The sequence below is a fragment of the Brachyhypopomus gauderio genome, chromosome 1 (assembly GCF_052324685.1).
Source record: "Brachyhypopomus gauderio isolate BG-103 chromosome 1, BGAUD_0.2, whole genome shotgun sequence".
Classification (NCBI taxonomy): Eukaryota; Metazoa; Chordata; class Actinopteri; order Gymnotiformes; family Hypopomidae; genus Brachyhypopomus; species Brachyhypopomus gauderio.
The window spans coordinates 20,288,902-20,302,323 of record NC_135211.1 but is presented as its reverse complement, the minus strand read 5'-3'; the positions used below and the strand labels follow the sequence as shown (position 1 = coordinate 20,302,323).

Genomic DNA, 13,422 nt, shown 5'->3' with positions numbered 1-13,422 from the left:
CTCACACCCCCCCCCATACACGCACACACACACCCACATTCGTTTCTTGTTTCACAGTGTGTGATATCAGGTGCCTGATCTAATCTTAACAATAATAATTATTTTTTTATTTGGACACAATAGGACAATAGTTCTACTCTGCACACTCAGATGCCGACATGTGCACAAACACACACACAAGGCAACAATTTTGTTTCATTATGACACAATGAGTCTGCGTTTTGAGCGGTTGGCAGACGCTGGATTACATCACATGGACTTGTTCATCTTATGTATTTTCTGCTCCAGTCTGTCCAGCTTCTTCTGCTGAAAACAGACAAATATCAACAGTAAAAAATCACCAGTAAACTACAAAAAAATAGAATTCAAACACTCTTATATAGTGAGGAAAATAAGTATTTGAACACCCTGTGACTTTGCAAGTTTTCCCACTTAGAAATCATGGAGGGGTCTGAAATTTACATCTTAGGTGCAGGTCCACTGTGCGGAAGTCACAATGCATGATTTGTCAATAAATTATTTGTGTTACTGCTGCAAATAAGTATTTGAATATACTGCATGGCATTGAAGGTTCCCCTGCTAAAATCAGCACATGTCCAGGCCCGTCTTAAGTTCACCCATGACCATTTGGATCATCCAGAGTCATAATAATAATAATAATAATAATAATAATAATAATACATTTTATTTAAAGCGCCTTTCATAACACCCAAGGACACTGTACAGATAAAATGGGAGAAAAGGTCAGGTACAGCAGAAAATAATATAAAACAATTAAGAGATATTAAAAGCAGTCCGAAGCAGGTGTGTTTTCAGTTCAGATTTGAAAGTCTTGAGTGATGTGCAGGAACGCAGGGAAATGGGTAGCGAGTTCCAAAGCTTTGGGCCAACAACGCTGAAGGCTCGTTCACTGAACCCTTGTAGCCGGACTGGAGGAACAACCAAGAGGTGAGCATCAGCGGAACGGAGAGAACGTGCAGGGCAATATCGTGAAACTAGCGAGGACAGGTAAGGGGGGGCCACGTTTTGTAGTGAACGGAAGACCAAGAGTAATGTCTTGTACTCAATGCGGTATTGGATGGGTAGCCAGTGAAGTGATATCAGTTTTGGGGTGATGTGCTCAGATGCTTTAGACCGTGTCAGGACCCTGGCAGCAGAATTCTGCACATGCTGGAGCTTCTTGATTTTACTGGCTGGCAGTCCGGCCAGCAGAGCATTGCAGTAGTCCAGTCGACTCGTAACAAAAGCATGAACAAGAGTTTCAGCCGCAGAGTCAGTGAGTGAAGGGCAGAGTTTAGCGATGTTTCTTAGATGGAAGAAAGCAGTTTTAGTAATGTTATTGATATTGGCTTCCATTGTGAGAGCTGAGTCCAAGATAACACCCAGATTACGAACAGTAGGTGATGTGGTTGTGACGAATCCAGGAATTGAGATGGACGGTTGAACGAGTTTCCGAATAGTGGGTGAGGAGGCAATGAGAATGGCCTCAGACTTGCTATTATTTAGGTTGAGAAAGTTATTTGCCATCCAGAAATTGACATCATGGAGACAGCTGAGCAATGATCCAGGAGGTTGTAGATCAGAGGGCTTGGAGCAGACATAAATTTGAGTGTCGTCAGCATAGCAGTGGAACTGGAGGCCGTGCTGTCGAATGATATTACCAAGGGGGAGGAGGTAGATTATAAAAAGAAAAGGGCCAAGGCCCGAGCCTTGAGGTACTCCAGACGTTACAGCAGAGTAGGTGGATCTAAAGCCACTGAGGGAAACAAACTGCTGGTGGTCAGAGAGGTATGACTCAATCCATGATAGCACCGTATCAGATAGTCCAGTCCAGAGTTTCAGCCGGGTCAGCAATGTAGAGTGGCAAACTGTGTCGAATGCTGCGGTGAGGTCGAGTAGAACTAGTCCAGAATCAGCTGCTAATAGAGGATCGTTCATCACTCGGACTAAAGCAGTTGCGGTGCTGTGGTTACTCCTGAACCCAGACTGGATCTGCTCAAATAGATTATTAGATGATAAATAGTCCTTTAATTGAGTGGCAACCAGAGCCGGAGTGGCTAATCGGGAGATTCGGGAGGATTCCCGATGGGCCGGTTCATGTTAATCTCTAGTTTGGGCCGATTGGGAGGGAAAATAATTTTGGGCCGGATTTGGGCATAAAACTCCCGGGCTGGTGATGGCAGCCAATTTCAGTGAAGGGGGAACAATGCCAGAGGCGAGGGAATTAATAGTCCTGGTGAAGAGAGGACAGAGTGAGGGCAGACACTCTTTAACCAGGCATGTAGGCAGAGGATCCAAAACACAGGTTGGTTTTGCGGACTTGATGTACATCACTACTGTGGTGGTATCCACTGGAGTAAAAGTTGAAAAGCAACAGCTGACTGGGGGACTTTGTTGAACAGGGTCAGAAGAGGAGTTTGTGAGGGCTATGTCAGCATGAATGTTCCTAATTTTCTCTTCAAAAAATGTCATGAATTTGCTACACAGCATTGATGATGGAGTAAGGGCAAAGTTATTAGCAGGCCTTAAAAGCTTGTTAACTGTGGAAAATAGCGCTTTGGGATTGCCATGACAGTCTCTGATGTTGGTGGAGTTATAAGCAGATTTAGCGTTTCTCATGAGAGAAAGTTCTGTGGTCAGATGAGACCAAAATAGAATTTGGTCTTACTTCCACTCGCCGTGTTTGGAGGACAAAGAATGATGAGTACCATCCCAAAAACTCCATTCCTACTGTGAAGCATGGGGGAGGAAGCATCATGCTTTGGGGGTGTTTTTCTGCACATGGGTCAGGACAACTATTACGGAGAGGATGACTGGGGCCATGTATTGTGAGATTTTGGGGAACAACCTCCTTCCCTCAGTTAGAGCATTGAAGATGGGTCGTGGCTGAGTCTTGACAATGACCCAAAGCACACAGCCAGGATAACCAAGGAGTGGCTCTGTAAGAAGCATTTCAAGGTTCTGGAGTGGGCTTGCCAGTCTCCAGATCTAAACCCTATAGAAAATCTTTGAAGGGAACCTGGCTTATCTTGAGAAGATTTGTGTGGAGGAATGGATCATAATCCCTGCTGCAGTGTGTGCAAACCTGGTGAAAAACTACAGGAAATGTTTGACCTCTTTAATTGCTACTGTAACAAATATTAAAACATTGATTTTCACATGTGTTCAAATACTTATCTGCAGTAGTAAAACAAATAAATTATTGACAAATCATACTTTTTTTTTAAGATTATGTCTCTCACAGTGGACCTGCACCTAAGATGAAAATTTCAAAGCCCTCCATGATTTCTAAGTGGGAGAACTTGCAAAGTTGCAGGGTGTTCAAATACTTATTTTCCTCACTGTAAAGGTCCACAGGAATGTCTCCCTCAGGATTAGAGTGATGTCATGTCATTTGGGCTCCTTTCCCCCCTCACCTCCGTATGTCCCACTCACCTCTGTGTCCCCCTCATCTCTGTATGTCCCCCTTACCTCTGTATGTCCCACTCACCTGTGTCCCCCTCATCTCTATATGCCCTCCTCACCTCCGTATGTCCATCTCACCTCCATATGTCCCCTCACCTCTGTGTCTCCCTTTTCTCCAGATGTAAAGTAAGTAAGTAAAGTAAAGTTTATTTATATAGCACTTTTCACAGACAAACTCCTTTACAATGGAGGAAATGTATAAATACATAGGATAGAAAGGTACATAAAATTATATAGAATACGTGAGCAAGTTGCACAAAATTAGCACAATATATACTGTAATACCAATTAATTGAATGCCTGCTTCAAGGTGCGTCTTTAGTTGTTTTTTAAAAGATTCCACAGACCATAGGGACCATAGGGAGTGTGTTCCAGAGTTTGGGTGCAATGACCTCGAAGGCCCGATCACCTTGTGTTTTAAGCCGGGTGCGTGGAACAATCAAGAGGTTGGCTTACAGTATAGCAGTGTAGGAGTTATAACAGTGTAGGCGGTCACTAAGGTAGCATGACGCCTGACCCCTTAAAGATTTAAAAGCAAGTAAAAGAATCCTAAAATGAACTCTCTGTTCCACTTGCAGCCAATGAAGTGCAAATAACAGTGGTGAGGTATGAGAACGTCTCCCACACTTGGTGAGCAGCCTCACTGCCGCGTTTTGAAGAGCCTGTAGGCGTCCCCGAGGATGGACAATAATAGATGTAAATAGAGAGTTACAGTAGTCGAGTCTCGAATAAAAGCTTGCACCAGCATCTCCAGCTCCTTAAGGGAGACCACTCGCCTCAGTTTGCTGATGTTCCTTAAATGATAAAAACTAGACTTGACCAACAGGTTAATGTGAGAGTCAAACATAAGGGATTTATCAGATAAAACACCCAGATTTCGTTAAGTGGGGCGCACTGCAGTGGAGAGTGGGCCCAGGCCCATGACAATAGCAGGAGTGACTCTGTCAGGTGCAGTTATCATTGCCTCGGTTTTTGTAGCATTTAGTTGGAGTGAGTTACTAGAGGCCCCCCTGATTGCATTAACACAATTTATGAGCCTATCAAGGCAATTTATCAGCACATAAAATAATGTGCAGTGATTGGTGGGTAAATGTTCATTAGCGGTTCTGGGACATAAGTACCTTCAGCTGCAATTAGCCAATTATGAATCACTTCAGTTGTCTACCACTCCAATTATGTATCACTCCAATGGTCTATCACTCTAATTGTGTGTCACTCTATTTATCTACCACTCTAATTATCTTCCACTCCAATTATGTATCACTCCAATTATGTGCCACTCTTCATATATTTCACTTCTCTTTGGTCAGAATGTCCCTTGTTGTAATCTGGACTCCCATAATTCCTGCCAAAGAAACCCAAACCCCCTCTACACACACACTCACACACACCTGCTCTCAGATGTCTAATACTCAGACACACACACCTACTCTTGGATCTCTAATATACACTGACACACTCTCCTGTTCTCAGATGTCTAACACACACAAACACACACACACACACACACACACACACACACACACACACACACACACACAGATTGAATAGGGGTCTGACAATAGCATTACACCTGGCATTGTACTGTGATTTCCATTGAGGTCAAAGGTGGTAATTTGGGTTATGTACACAGGGTTCTGTTACACCAGGTTAAAGGAATGACTCCTTTGGGTGAAACCTTCCTATTTTACGTCCCTGGGGCGGAGACATTTCTGGATTCAGTCATTGCTAGTTTACAGGAAATAGAATCAGCCTTGTCTCACACTCCATGCTGAATCAAAACCCCTTTCACCAAAACAGACTCTTTATGTAATACACCTGCTGTTTCCCTGCCTATGGTCTGGAGCAGGAAGATGAGCCCTCCTGGTATGTTGACATAAACTGCGTTGCATAAGCCCATTGTTTGATAATGACACCTATTGGCTGTGTGATGATCTGCTGAATGCAGTGTTTATTTAAACATTGTTTATATGAAAATAAACAAAAACATAGGAACACAAACACATTCACACATAAACACATACACACGTAAACACACACACATAAACACACAATAAACACATGAACACATAAACACACACATACATAAACATATACACACGTAAACACACACAAACACATAAACCTACAACATAAAGTCATACATATACAATAAACAATATACAGTATATTGTATGTTCACACCCAAGTCAAATAAGTCATTGAGTAACTTACAGTTTTTGACGACTGCTAACATGCATTTCCCAATACTTGTGATACATTGTCAAAACTCTAAACACAGCAACACATTGACCTCACACAAATAGCCAAATAGTTAATATCGTGTTCAAAAGTGCATTTTCTTAAATAAATACTGTAACAACTCTGCATTTCACAATGCAAACAAAGTTTTCTCTTTATACACCAACTTTGTTAAAACACAGCAAACCTGGTTCAATATCCAATCATTCTTTCAAACACTAGCACAGATTCTGTATTCGAGATTAACATAGTCAATCACTGCACAACCACTGTAAAAAAACTAACTTTTGATGGCAGTACAGAAACACCATTACATGTAATATTTTACTCTCTCTCCCAGCAAACAACAGATATTTTACAGTAACATCTGTTGTTTTCTTAGTCAGTTCATTGTTACTGTAATCCGCTTCATTTGGACTTTTTTTTCAAATGTGTGCATTTTTGGCAACATACTGTCTACACAATGAGTGATATTTACTGTTAGGTACTATATGGAATGTAGATTAGACAAAAAAGGAGTCAGTAACAGTTTTGCAGTAAAGGGTATATTTTACTGTATTAGGGACATTACTGTAAATTGTGGCCTAACCCAAAAAATAATCACAGTAATTGTAACAGGGCCGGCGCCACGGGGAGGCGAATGGGGGCGTCGCCCCCTCAGGCGAGGTGTCCCGCCCCCTCAATGTAAAAAATAAGACCCATTTATTTTACAACAATCGCTACATGGTGCCCCCTCGCCGCTCGACAATCGTTACACGCACCCCCCCACCCGCTCAACAACTTACGTTCGCCCCCCCGAAATTTTCTGACGCCCCCTCACTGTATATGTTCTGGCGCCGGCCCTGAATTGTAAACATAATTAGCCATGGTCCCATATGTGTAAAAATACACATATACAAATAAAGCCACATAAGGGGGAAAAAACAGAATACAAAACTGAACCATCTTGTTATGTGTAATGTAAGTGGTCTTCAGCAGTTGGCCACGTTTTCATTACATCTCATTACATCTGATGTTGGCCCTAGCCATGCACCTGAGATAGAAAAGCTTGGTATGTCTTATTCACCCCTGGCAGTCTTCAGCTGAAATGTCTCTGCAGCCAGGATCCATTACATCCAGGAGGGACATTTGGTCATGGGGCCGATGATCATACACCTTCCACCTCCAGACTGAAAAAAGTTAGTGGGGTTGAGGAAAGGCGAGATGGGCGGGAGGAAAAGGGACATCACTCTTGGATGGTCTATAAACCAGTTTGTGATGACATGAGAATAACAAAATGCTACATTGTCCCATCACAAATGTCCTCATGTTTCCTCCCACCTGTTCCATTTCTGCTTCAGGAACCAGTTGTTGGTAGAGTTCATTCAAAAACAAAAGAAGGAAGTCTCTGTTATAGGGACCATTCTGGCATTTGTGAAGGACCAAACCAGCACTTGAGATTGCAGGACAAATTGTTATATTTGCTCCTCTCTGACCCGGTACATTACTGTACTTCATATTATTTCATTGATCTATATGTGCAAAAAATATGTATTACAGTAATAGCTTTTCAGCTGCCTTTGTTTTTGCAGAACTTTGCAGTTTATACAGTATTTAAGGTTTTGAACCTTAGGTTTTCATTTTTGACATGCTGTGTGCAAGCAATTGTAAATAAGGCAAAAATGATCCAGAATTTTGTTACTGGATAACCTTGTGTGTATAAAAAATTTATGCATTATAAAAACATGTAAAATGACTGCATTTTGTGCCATAACAACATGAATTGAACTAATAGTATAGCCACTGAAGACTGATGTTGTGTTCAGTGTGTTTAGAGTTTTGAAAATGTTATTACAGATTGGACAAATGCACGTTAGCAGTCGTCAAAAACTTTAATCTCTTTGACCGCATGACATACACAAATGAGTCTACATACATTAAGTACTCTACTGCACTGTAGACCCCATGTACACTAGAGCTATGACGTTTTGCTAGACACTTGCTATTTCACACCAGATGTGAGTCACTGCAGTAGACTTTGTGCACTCAAAAAACAGAGAATTGACATTTGTTTGAACTAAGAAAACAAATCAAGTTTATTGTGAGTTTATGTGTCTACCTGAATGAAGACCCCTGCAATCTGATTAAGGAGTACAAGGTATATTTTATTTATTATTAGTTTTGTAGTGTTATCTTAATGTTTGATTTTCTTGCCATATCTCATGGTTTTTGTGATTCCATTTATCCTTTTTATCAGCCAAACAGAATATGTGTTTCAGGGAATATGAATTCCCTGTGTGTAATGAAATAGAGATGAAACAGATTGTTATGACTAAACTGATTGTAAATTCTGAATCTGTTAAGCAGATTTAATTTAAAATAGCAGTTGGTTTGTTAATATAATCCAGATTCAAAACCAGTACATATAACTGTGATAGGAAGTGTTGGGTCTTAGTTGGGTTCCCTTTAAGAGTTTGAAGTCATGTGGTAATATTGTAATGTTTTGCCGCAGGACATTGATGGAAAAGACTGCCAGAAAGAGATGTCAGAGATGGTACTTGGAATCTATGTTGTGAGACATGACGATGCAGAGACCACAGATGACCCTGAGGACATCGGGATCATCTTAGAAGGGGTGAAGGTGCTAATTGAGTTGCGTGGTGTGGCATTTGCAGTGGCAATGTTGTTGGGTTTTATATATTGCCTCAACCTGAGCTACCCAAAAGATCTCCGATACACATTCGAAGCTCTTCAAAAACTTCATGGAACTAGACACTAACAGACTATCAGTCAAAGTGCAAGCACTCAAAACAAAGCTTTTATGTGAATTGTGTGATTGAAAATGACCACACATGCTGTGATGAGACTTTTGGTGGATTCTGTTTCTTTTGAGATTTTCATGTTGAGCTTTTCTTTGTCATAGATATACATAGATATATATTGTTCGCCTCATTATTTGAAAATATCTATCCAATGGTCAACGCTTCATTTATTAAGAGATAAAAAAGCAGTATGTTGCACTTTAGTGTTCTGACATCTTTGATCATATCCAGCAGCAGTTTGTGCTAGAGTAGCTCTTCTGTGGGATCCTTGTGCATGCCTAACCCTATCGGTTCACCAGTTGTATGTGTATGCATGCTTATACGTATTAATTTTTAGATCTCATTATTTGAGAATCACTGTTAAGTTGTTAAACATTTTAAGAACTACAAACACGTTTGACAAGCAACTTGTTTCTTCTTTCATGTTTCTTCTCAGTTTCTGTCATGTTTCTATTCATTTTGATCTATTGCATTGTACTGAGTAATTATGTTTTGAATAGAAGTGGGAGAAAACCAGAGAACCCGGTGGAAACCCACACAGACACAGGGAGAACACACAAACTCCTCACAGACAGAGCCCAGAGGTGGGAATCGAACCCACCATCTCTGGTGCTGTGCAACTTACTACCTGCGGCGCCACCATGCAGCCCCAATGTAACTAAAATAAGTCAAATCAACACAATTTACTGCAGCAACTTTAGTACAATAAGTTAGATTACTGTAAGTAAAATAAGTAAAATCAACAAAATTTATTGCAACAATTTTGAAACAATAAGTTGGACTAACATAATTTAATATGTTAAACCAACACAATTTAATGCATCACTTTTAGTAAACTAAGTTGAACGAACATGAGTAAAATAAATTAAATTATCATGTCACATTAGGTTTAGAACAACTTTACACAACATAAGCAAAATCAGTTACATCAACATTACTAAATCATGTTCAAACAACCTTAAAGATTTGATTTGGAATTGTGAGAACATATTAAGTTTAACCAACTGAAGTAAATTATGTTGGATTAACCAAACTGCCTTACGCTTATAGAAAGTGACTAAGTTGTGTGGAAATACTTTCCATATTTCAATTAATCTGAACCAAAAAAAATTTTTTTTGAGTATGTATAAGGACACAATGAAGAATATTCCCACAGTGACAATGGGAATAGAGCTGAGGTTTACGGAAGCCTATGCGTTTGGGACCTATTATAAAATATATACAACAACTGAGGGTGACATTTTGAGAAAAAGACTGAGGCATAAGTGATGTATAACAAAATAGTTGTTTTCATGAAGAACTGAATAAGTGAACTGAAGGCTACTTTCTGAGGTGTATGCAAACATACTATCGGCGCCCCCCGAACGAAAGTTGTTGACGGGGGGGGGGGGGGGGGGGGGGGGGGGGGGGGGGGGGGGGGTGTGACATTAAGTTATGGTGACTGCATTTGTCATCAACATCTTCCATTGTTTGTTTTGTCATAGTTTTTCTTCAAGAAATCTAAATACTGATTAAAAATAAAAACTACTCCATTAGACAGTGCAAACCAAATATTTGATCTGGGTATCCTTGTCCAGGTTGATTCTTGGGTAGTCTCAGCTCAATAAAATTGAGCATTCTGTGTAAAACGATATGGGTGGACACTTTTCTTACAATGCTTACCAATTGTTGCTGATGTTGTCACAAATGGTTTTATCACCCTTCTTAAAGAGTGTCTCTTTTACAGCATTGTATCAGTCGTTAGAGTCTGGTTACTTCAGGTGTCACTCCAGGGAACTCTGGCATCTGCACTGCCCCACCACGGCTGTGATCAGGTTGCTCTTGTTCACAGTCTGTGTGTAGTAGATCATGCTTCCACTTGATCCCTACTAAAGATCTGCTGGTGTCTGGGCTGATCCTTTCAGCTCTTTAAAGGCTTGATAGGCTGCTTTCTTTGTCTTGCACATACTCTTCCAGGTCTTCTCCTTCTTTTTTCCTTCTCTTATTCCTCTCTTCTCTTTCTCTACTCCTTCAGTCGTCACCCAGTCATGTCACCCAATAACGTCATCCACTCACATCATCCAGTCACACTCTGCCAACTCTGGATGTAGGTTCCCTCTGAAGCTTTCAGATCACCCAAAATCCCTCACTTTGAACCTCTCTAAAAGCCATTAAAAGAAACACTTTACTGTGCTCAGCACCATAGAACTTTGCATGCCCCTAACAGAACCACGTGATTGCACCACATTTGGCTGATACTCTTATCCACATCCACTTACAATTTCCAGTCATTTTACACAGGTGCCTTGCCTCGGGGGTCTTATTGGTATTACATAGAACATTAGGACTCTTATTAGGACTCTTATTTGGACTCTTATTAGGATAGCAAATAACATTTGACCAGAGGGGGATGGAACCCCTGTCTTATGTTCCTCTTTTCACTACGTACCCTTTAAACAGTGCCATAAACCCCCCACTCCACAATTAAAGTCAGATAAAAAATTTGAACTTAAGTTTGAACAGAGTTTATACAGAGTTTATAATTTATTGTTTGTGAATGTGATTCTGTTTTTGCCCAATATTTTTATTTGACCTATTTTTTACCTCCTCCATGACTCCCTTGAATCTAGTCAGTGTTAGTGAGTGTGTGTATGTGAGTGTGCGTGTGCATATGAGTGTGTGTGTGTGTGTACAGTATATGTGCGTGTGTCTGAGGGTGATTCAGTCTGTATGTCCACATGGGACGAGTATTAGTTGTCAAGAAGGTGCTTTTGCTTTGCCTTTTCCAATGTTTTACTGGATAATGATGTTTTACTATCCTGCCAGAGGCAGTGTTCTCTCACTGTCCTGCTAGTGTTCTGCTGCTCACTTATTGCTATGGTGATGAAATGGTGAAGACCCCATGTCATGGAGTCTTGGTTTCCTGCAGTCCTCTGTTCTATAAAGTAATTTAGTGAGGGGTTGCCATGGATTGGGACAGGAACTGCAAGATTATAATGCTCCATGTTGCTTGGTGATCTCTGTGTACAATGAATACATGAGAAAAGGGTGTGTGGACATTTGGACTGTTTGTGGTTAAGTGAATCATCAGTTTTTTCTACACGTGACCCCCACTCACTTGTCTGAGTGCAGACAGTCATACCGCTGCAGGTCATACTGCTACAGGTTTCGAGCACAGAAACATCTTGTTTCACTTTCTCTCCCTGACCAAACGTGCCCGGACTAAAGAATTAGTCATGGATTAAAACTGGATATTTAGGTTTAGAATTAAGATCTGTTTCCACACCTCATTGCACACCACTGATGGGTGTAACTCTTTTCATCAGATTCTGTCAACCTTGGATATGCTGCAGTTCAGGTCTGATCATTACATTCAATGCTAATTTGTTTGTTTAGTGCTTTTGCACACGTGCGGTCAGAATTCGTGTCCAGGTTCTAATGAGTAAGCAAAGTGACTGTAGCAACACCCTGCAGAATAACCACGAAGCCTCAAGAGGAACCAAAGTTCAGAAGGGGAACCAAATTCCTCTGGTCAACTGCAGATGGACAACCACTAACAGACCACGGTTAAAGTTTATTCATTCAATCATATATTCATAAATTCTGTTGAAGGTGTTTGTGGACACTGAGGATCTCAATCATGGAGCAACTCACCTTCATGTTCACAAGATGTTTAATCAAGTACAAGGATGAATTTTCTAAGCTCCTAAACTTGAAACTCAGTGGATTTGTTTTGATTGGGATTAAAATACACTGTAAAAGACTAAGAGACCCCAATACTCTTCAACAAACACAAACACTCTCCAACAAACACTATCTACAGATATATGTGTGAAATCAACAGAGAAAGTGTTTGCTAATGTCATAGTGCCTGCTGAAGAAACCAAGGAGTCCAGATCTTCAATAAACACAGGATAGGATACTGATAGAACAAGAACAAGATAGAGGACAGGTACTGATAGAACAAGAACAAGGTAGAGGACAGGTACTGATAGAACATGAACAAGATAGAGGACAGGTACTGATAGAACAAGAACAAGGTAGAGGACAGGTACTGATAGAACAATAACACTGATAGAACAAGAACAAGGTAGAGGACAGGTACTGATAGAACAAGAACAAGGTAGAGGACAGGTACTGATAGAACAAGAACACTGATAGAACAAGAACAAGGTAGAGGACAGGTACTGATAGAACATGAACAAGATAGAGGACAGGTACTGATAGAACAAGAACAAGGTAGAGGACAGGTACTGATAGAACATGAACAAGATAGAGGACAGGTACTGATAGAACAAGAACAAGGTAGAGGACAGGTACTGATAGAACAATAACACTGATAGAACAAGAACAAGGTAGAGGACAGGTACTGATAGAACAAGAACAAGGTAGAGGACAGGTACTGATAGAACAAGAACACTGATAGAACAAGAACAAGGTAGAGGACAGGTACTGATAGAACAAGAACACTGATAGAACAAGAACAAGGTAGAGGACAGGTACTGATAGAACATGAACAAGATAGAGGACAGGTACTGATAGAACAAGAACAAGGTAGAGGACAGGTACTGATAGAACATGAACACTGATAGAACAAGAACAAGGTAGAGGACAGGTACTGATAGAACAAGAACACTGATAGAACAAGAACAAGGTAGAGGACAGGTACTGATAGAACATGAACAAGATAGAGGACAGGTACTGATAGAACAAGAACAAGGTAGAGGACAGGTACTGATAGAACATGAACAAGGTAGAGGACAGGTACTGATAGAACAAGAACAAGGTAGAGGACAGGTACTGATAGAACAAGAACAAGGTAGAGGACAGGTACTGATAGAACAAGAACACGGTAGAGGACAGGTACTGATAGAACATGAACAAGGTAGAGGACAGGTACTGATAGAACAAGAAATTTTAAAAACCAAGCTGACTG

General features: G+C 40.7%; 1 long non-coding RNA gene across 1 annotated transcript in view; it reads left to right on the top strand.

Moving 5' to 3' along the window:
- Positions 1-9,852, top strand: part of LOC143511749 (uncharacterized) — a 20,989-nt gene extending 11,137 nt beyond the window's left edge. The window contains exon 6 of the long non-coding RNA XR_013130248.1: positions 8,198-9,852. This is a non-coding gene — a long non-coding RNA (uncharacterized LOC143511749). The remainder of the gene's footprint in view (positions 1-8,197) is intronic.
- The last annotated feature ends 3,570 nt before the right edge of the window (positions 9,853-13,422 follow it).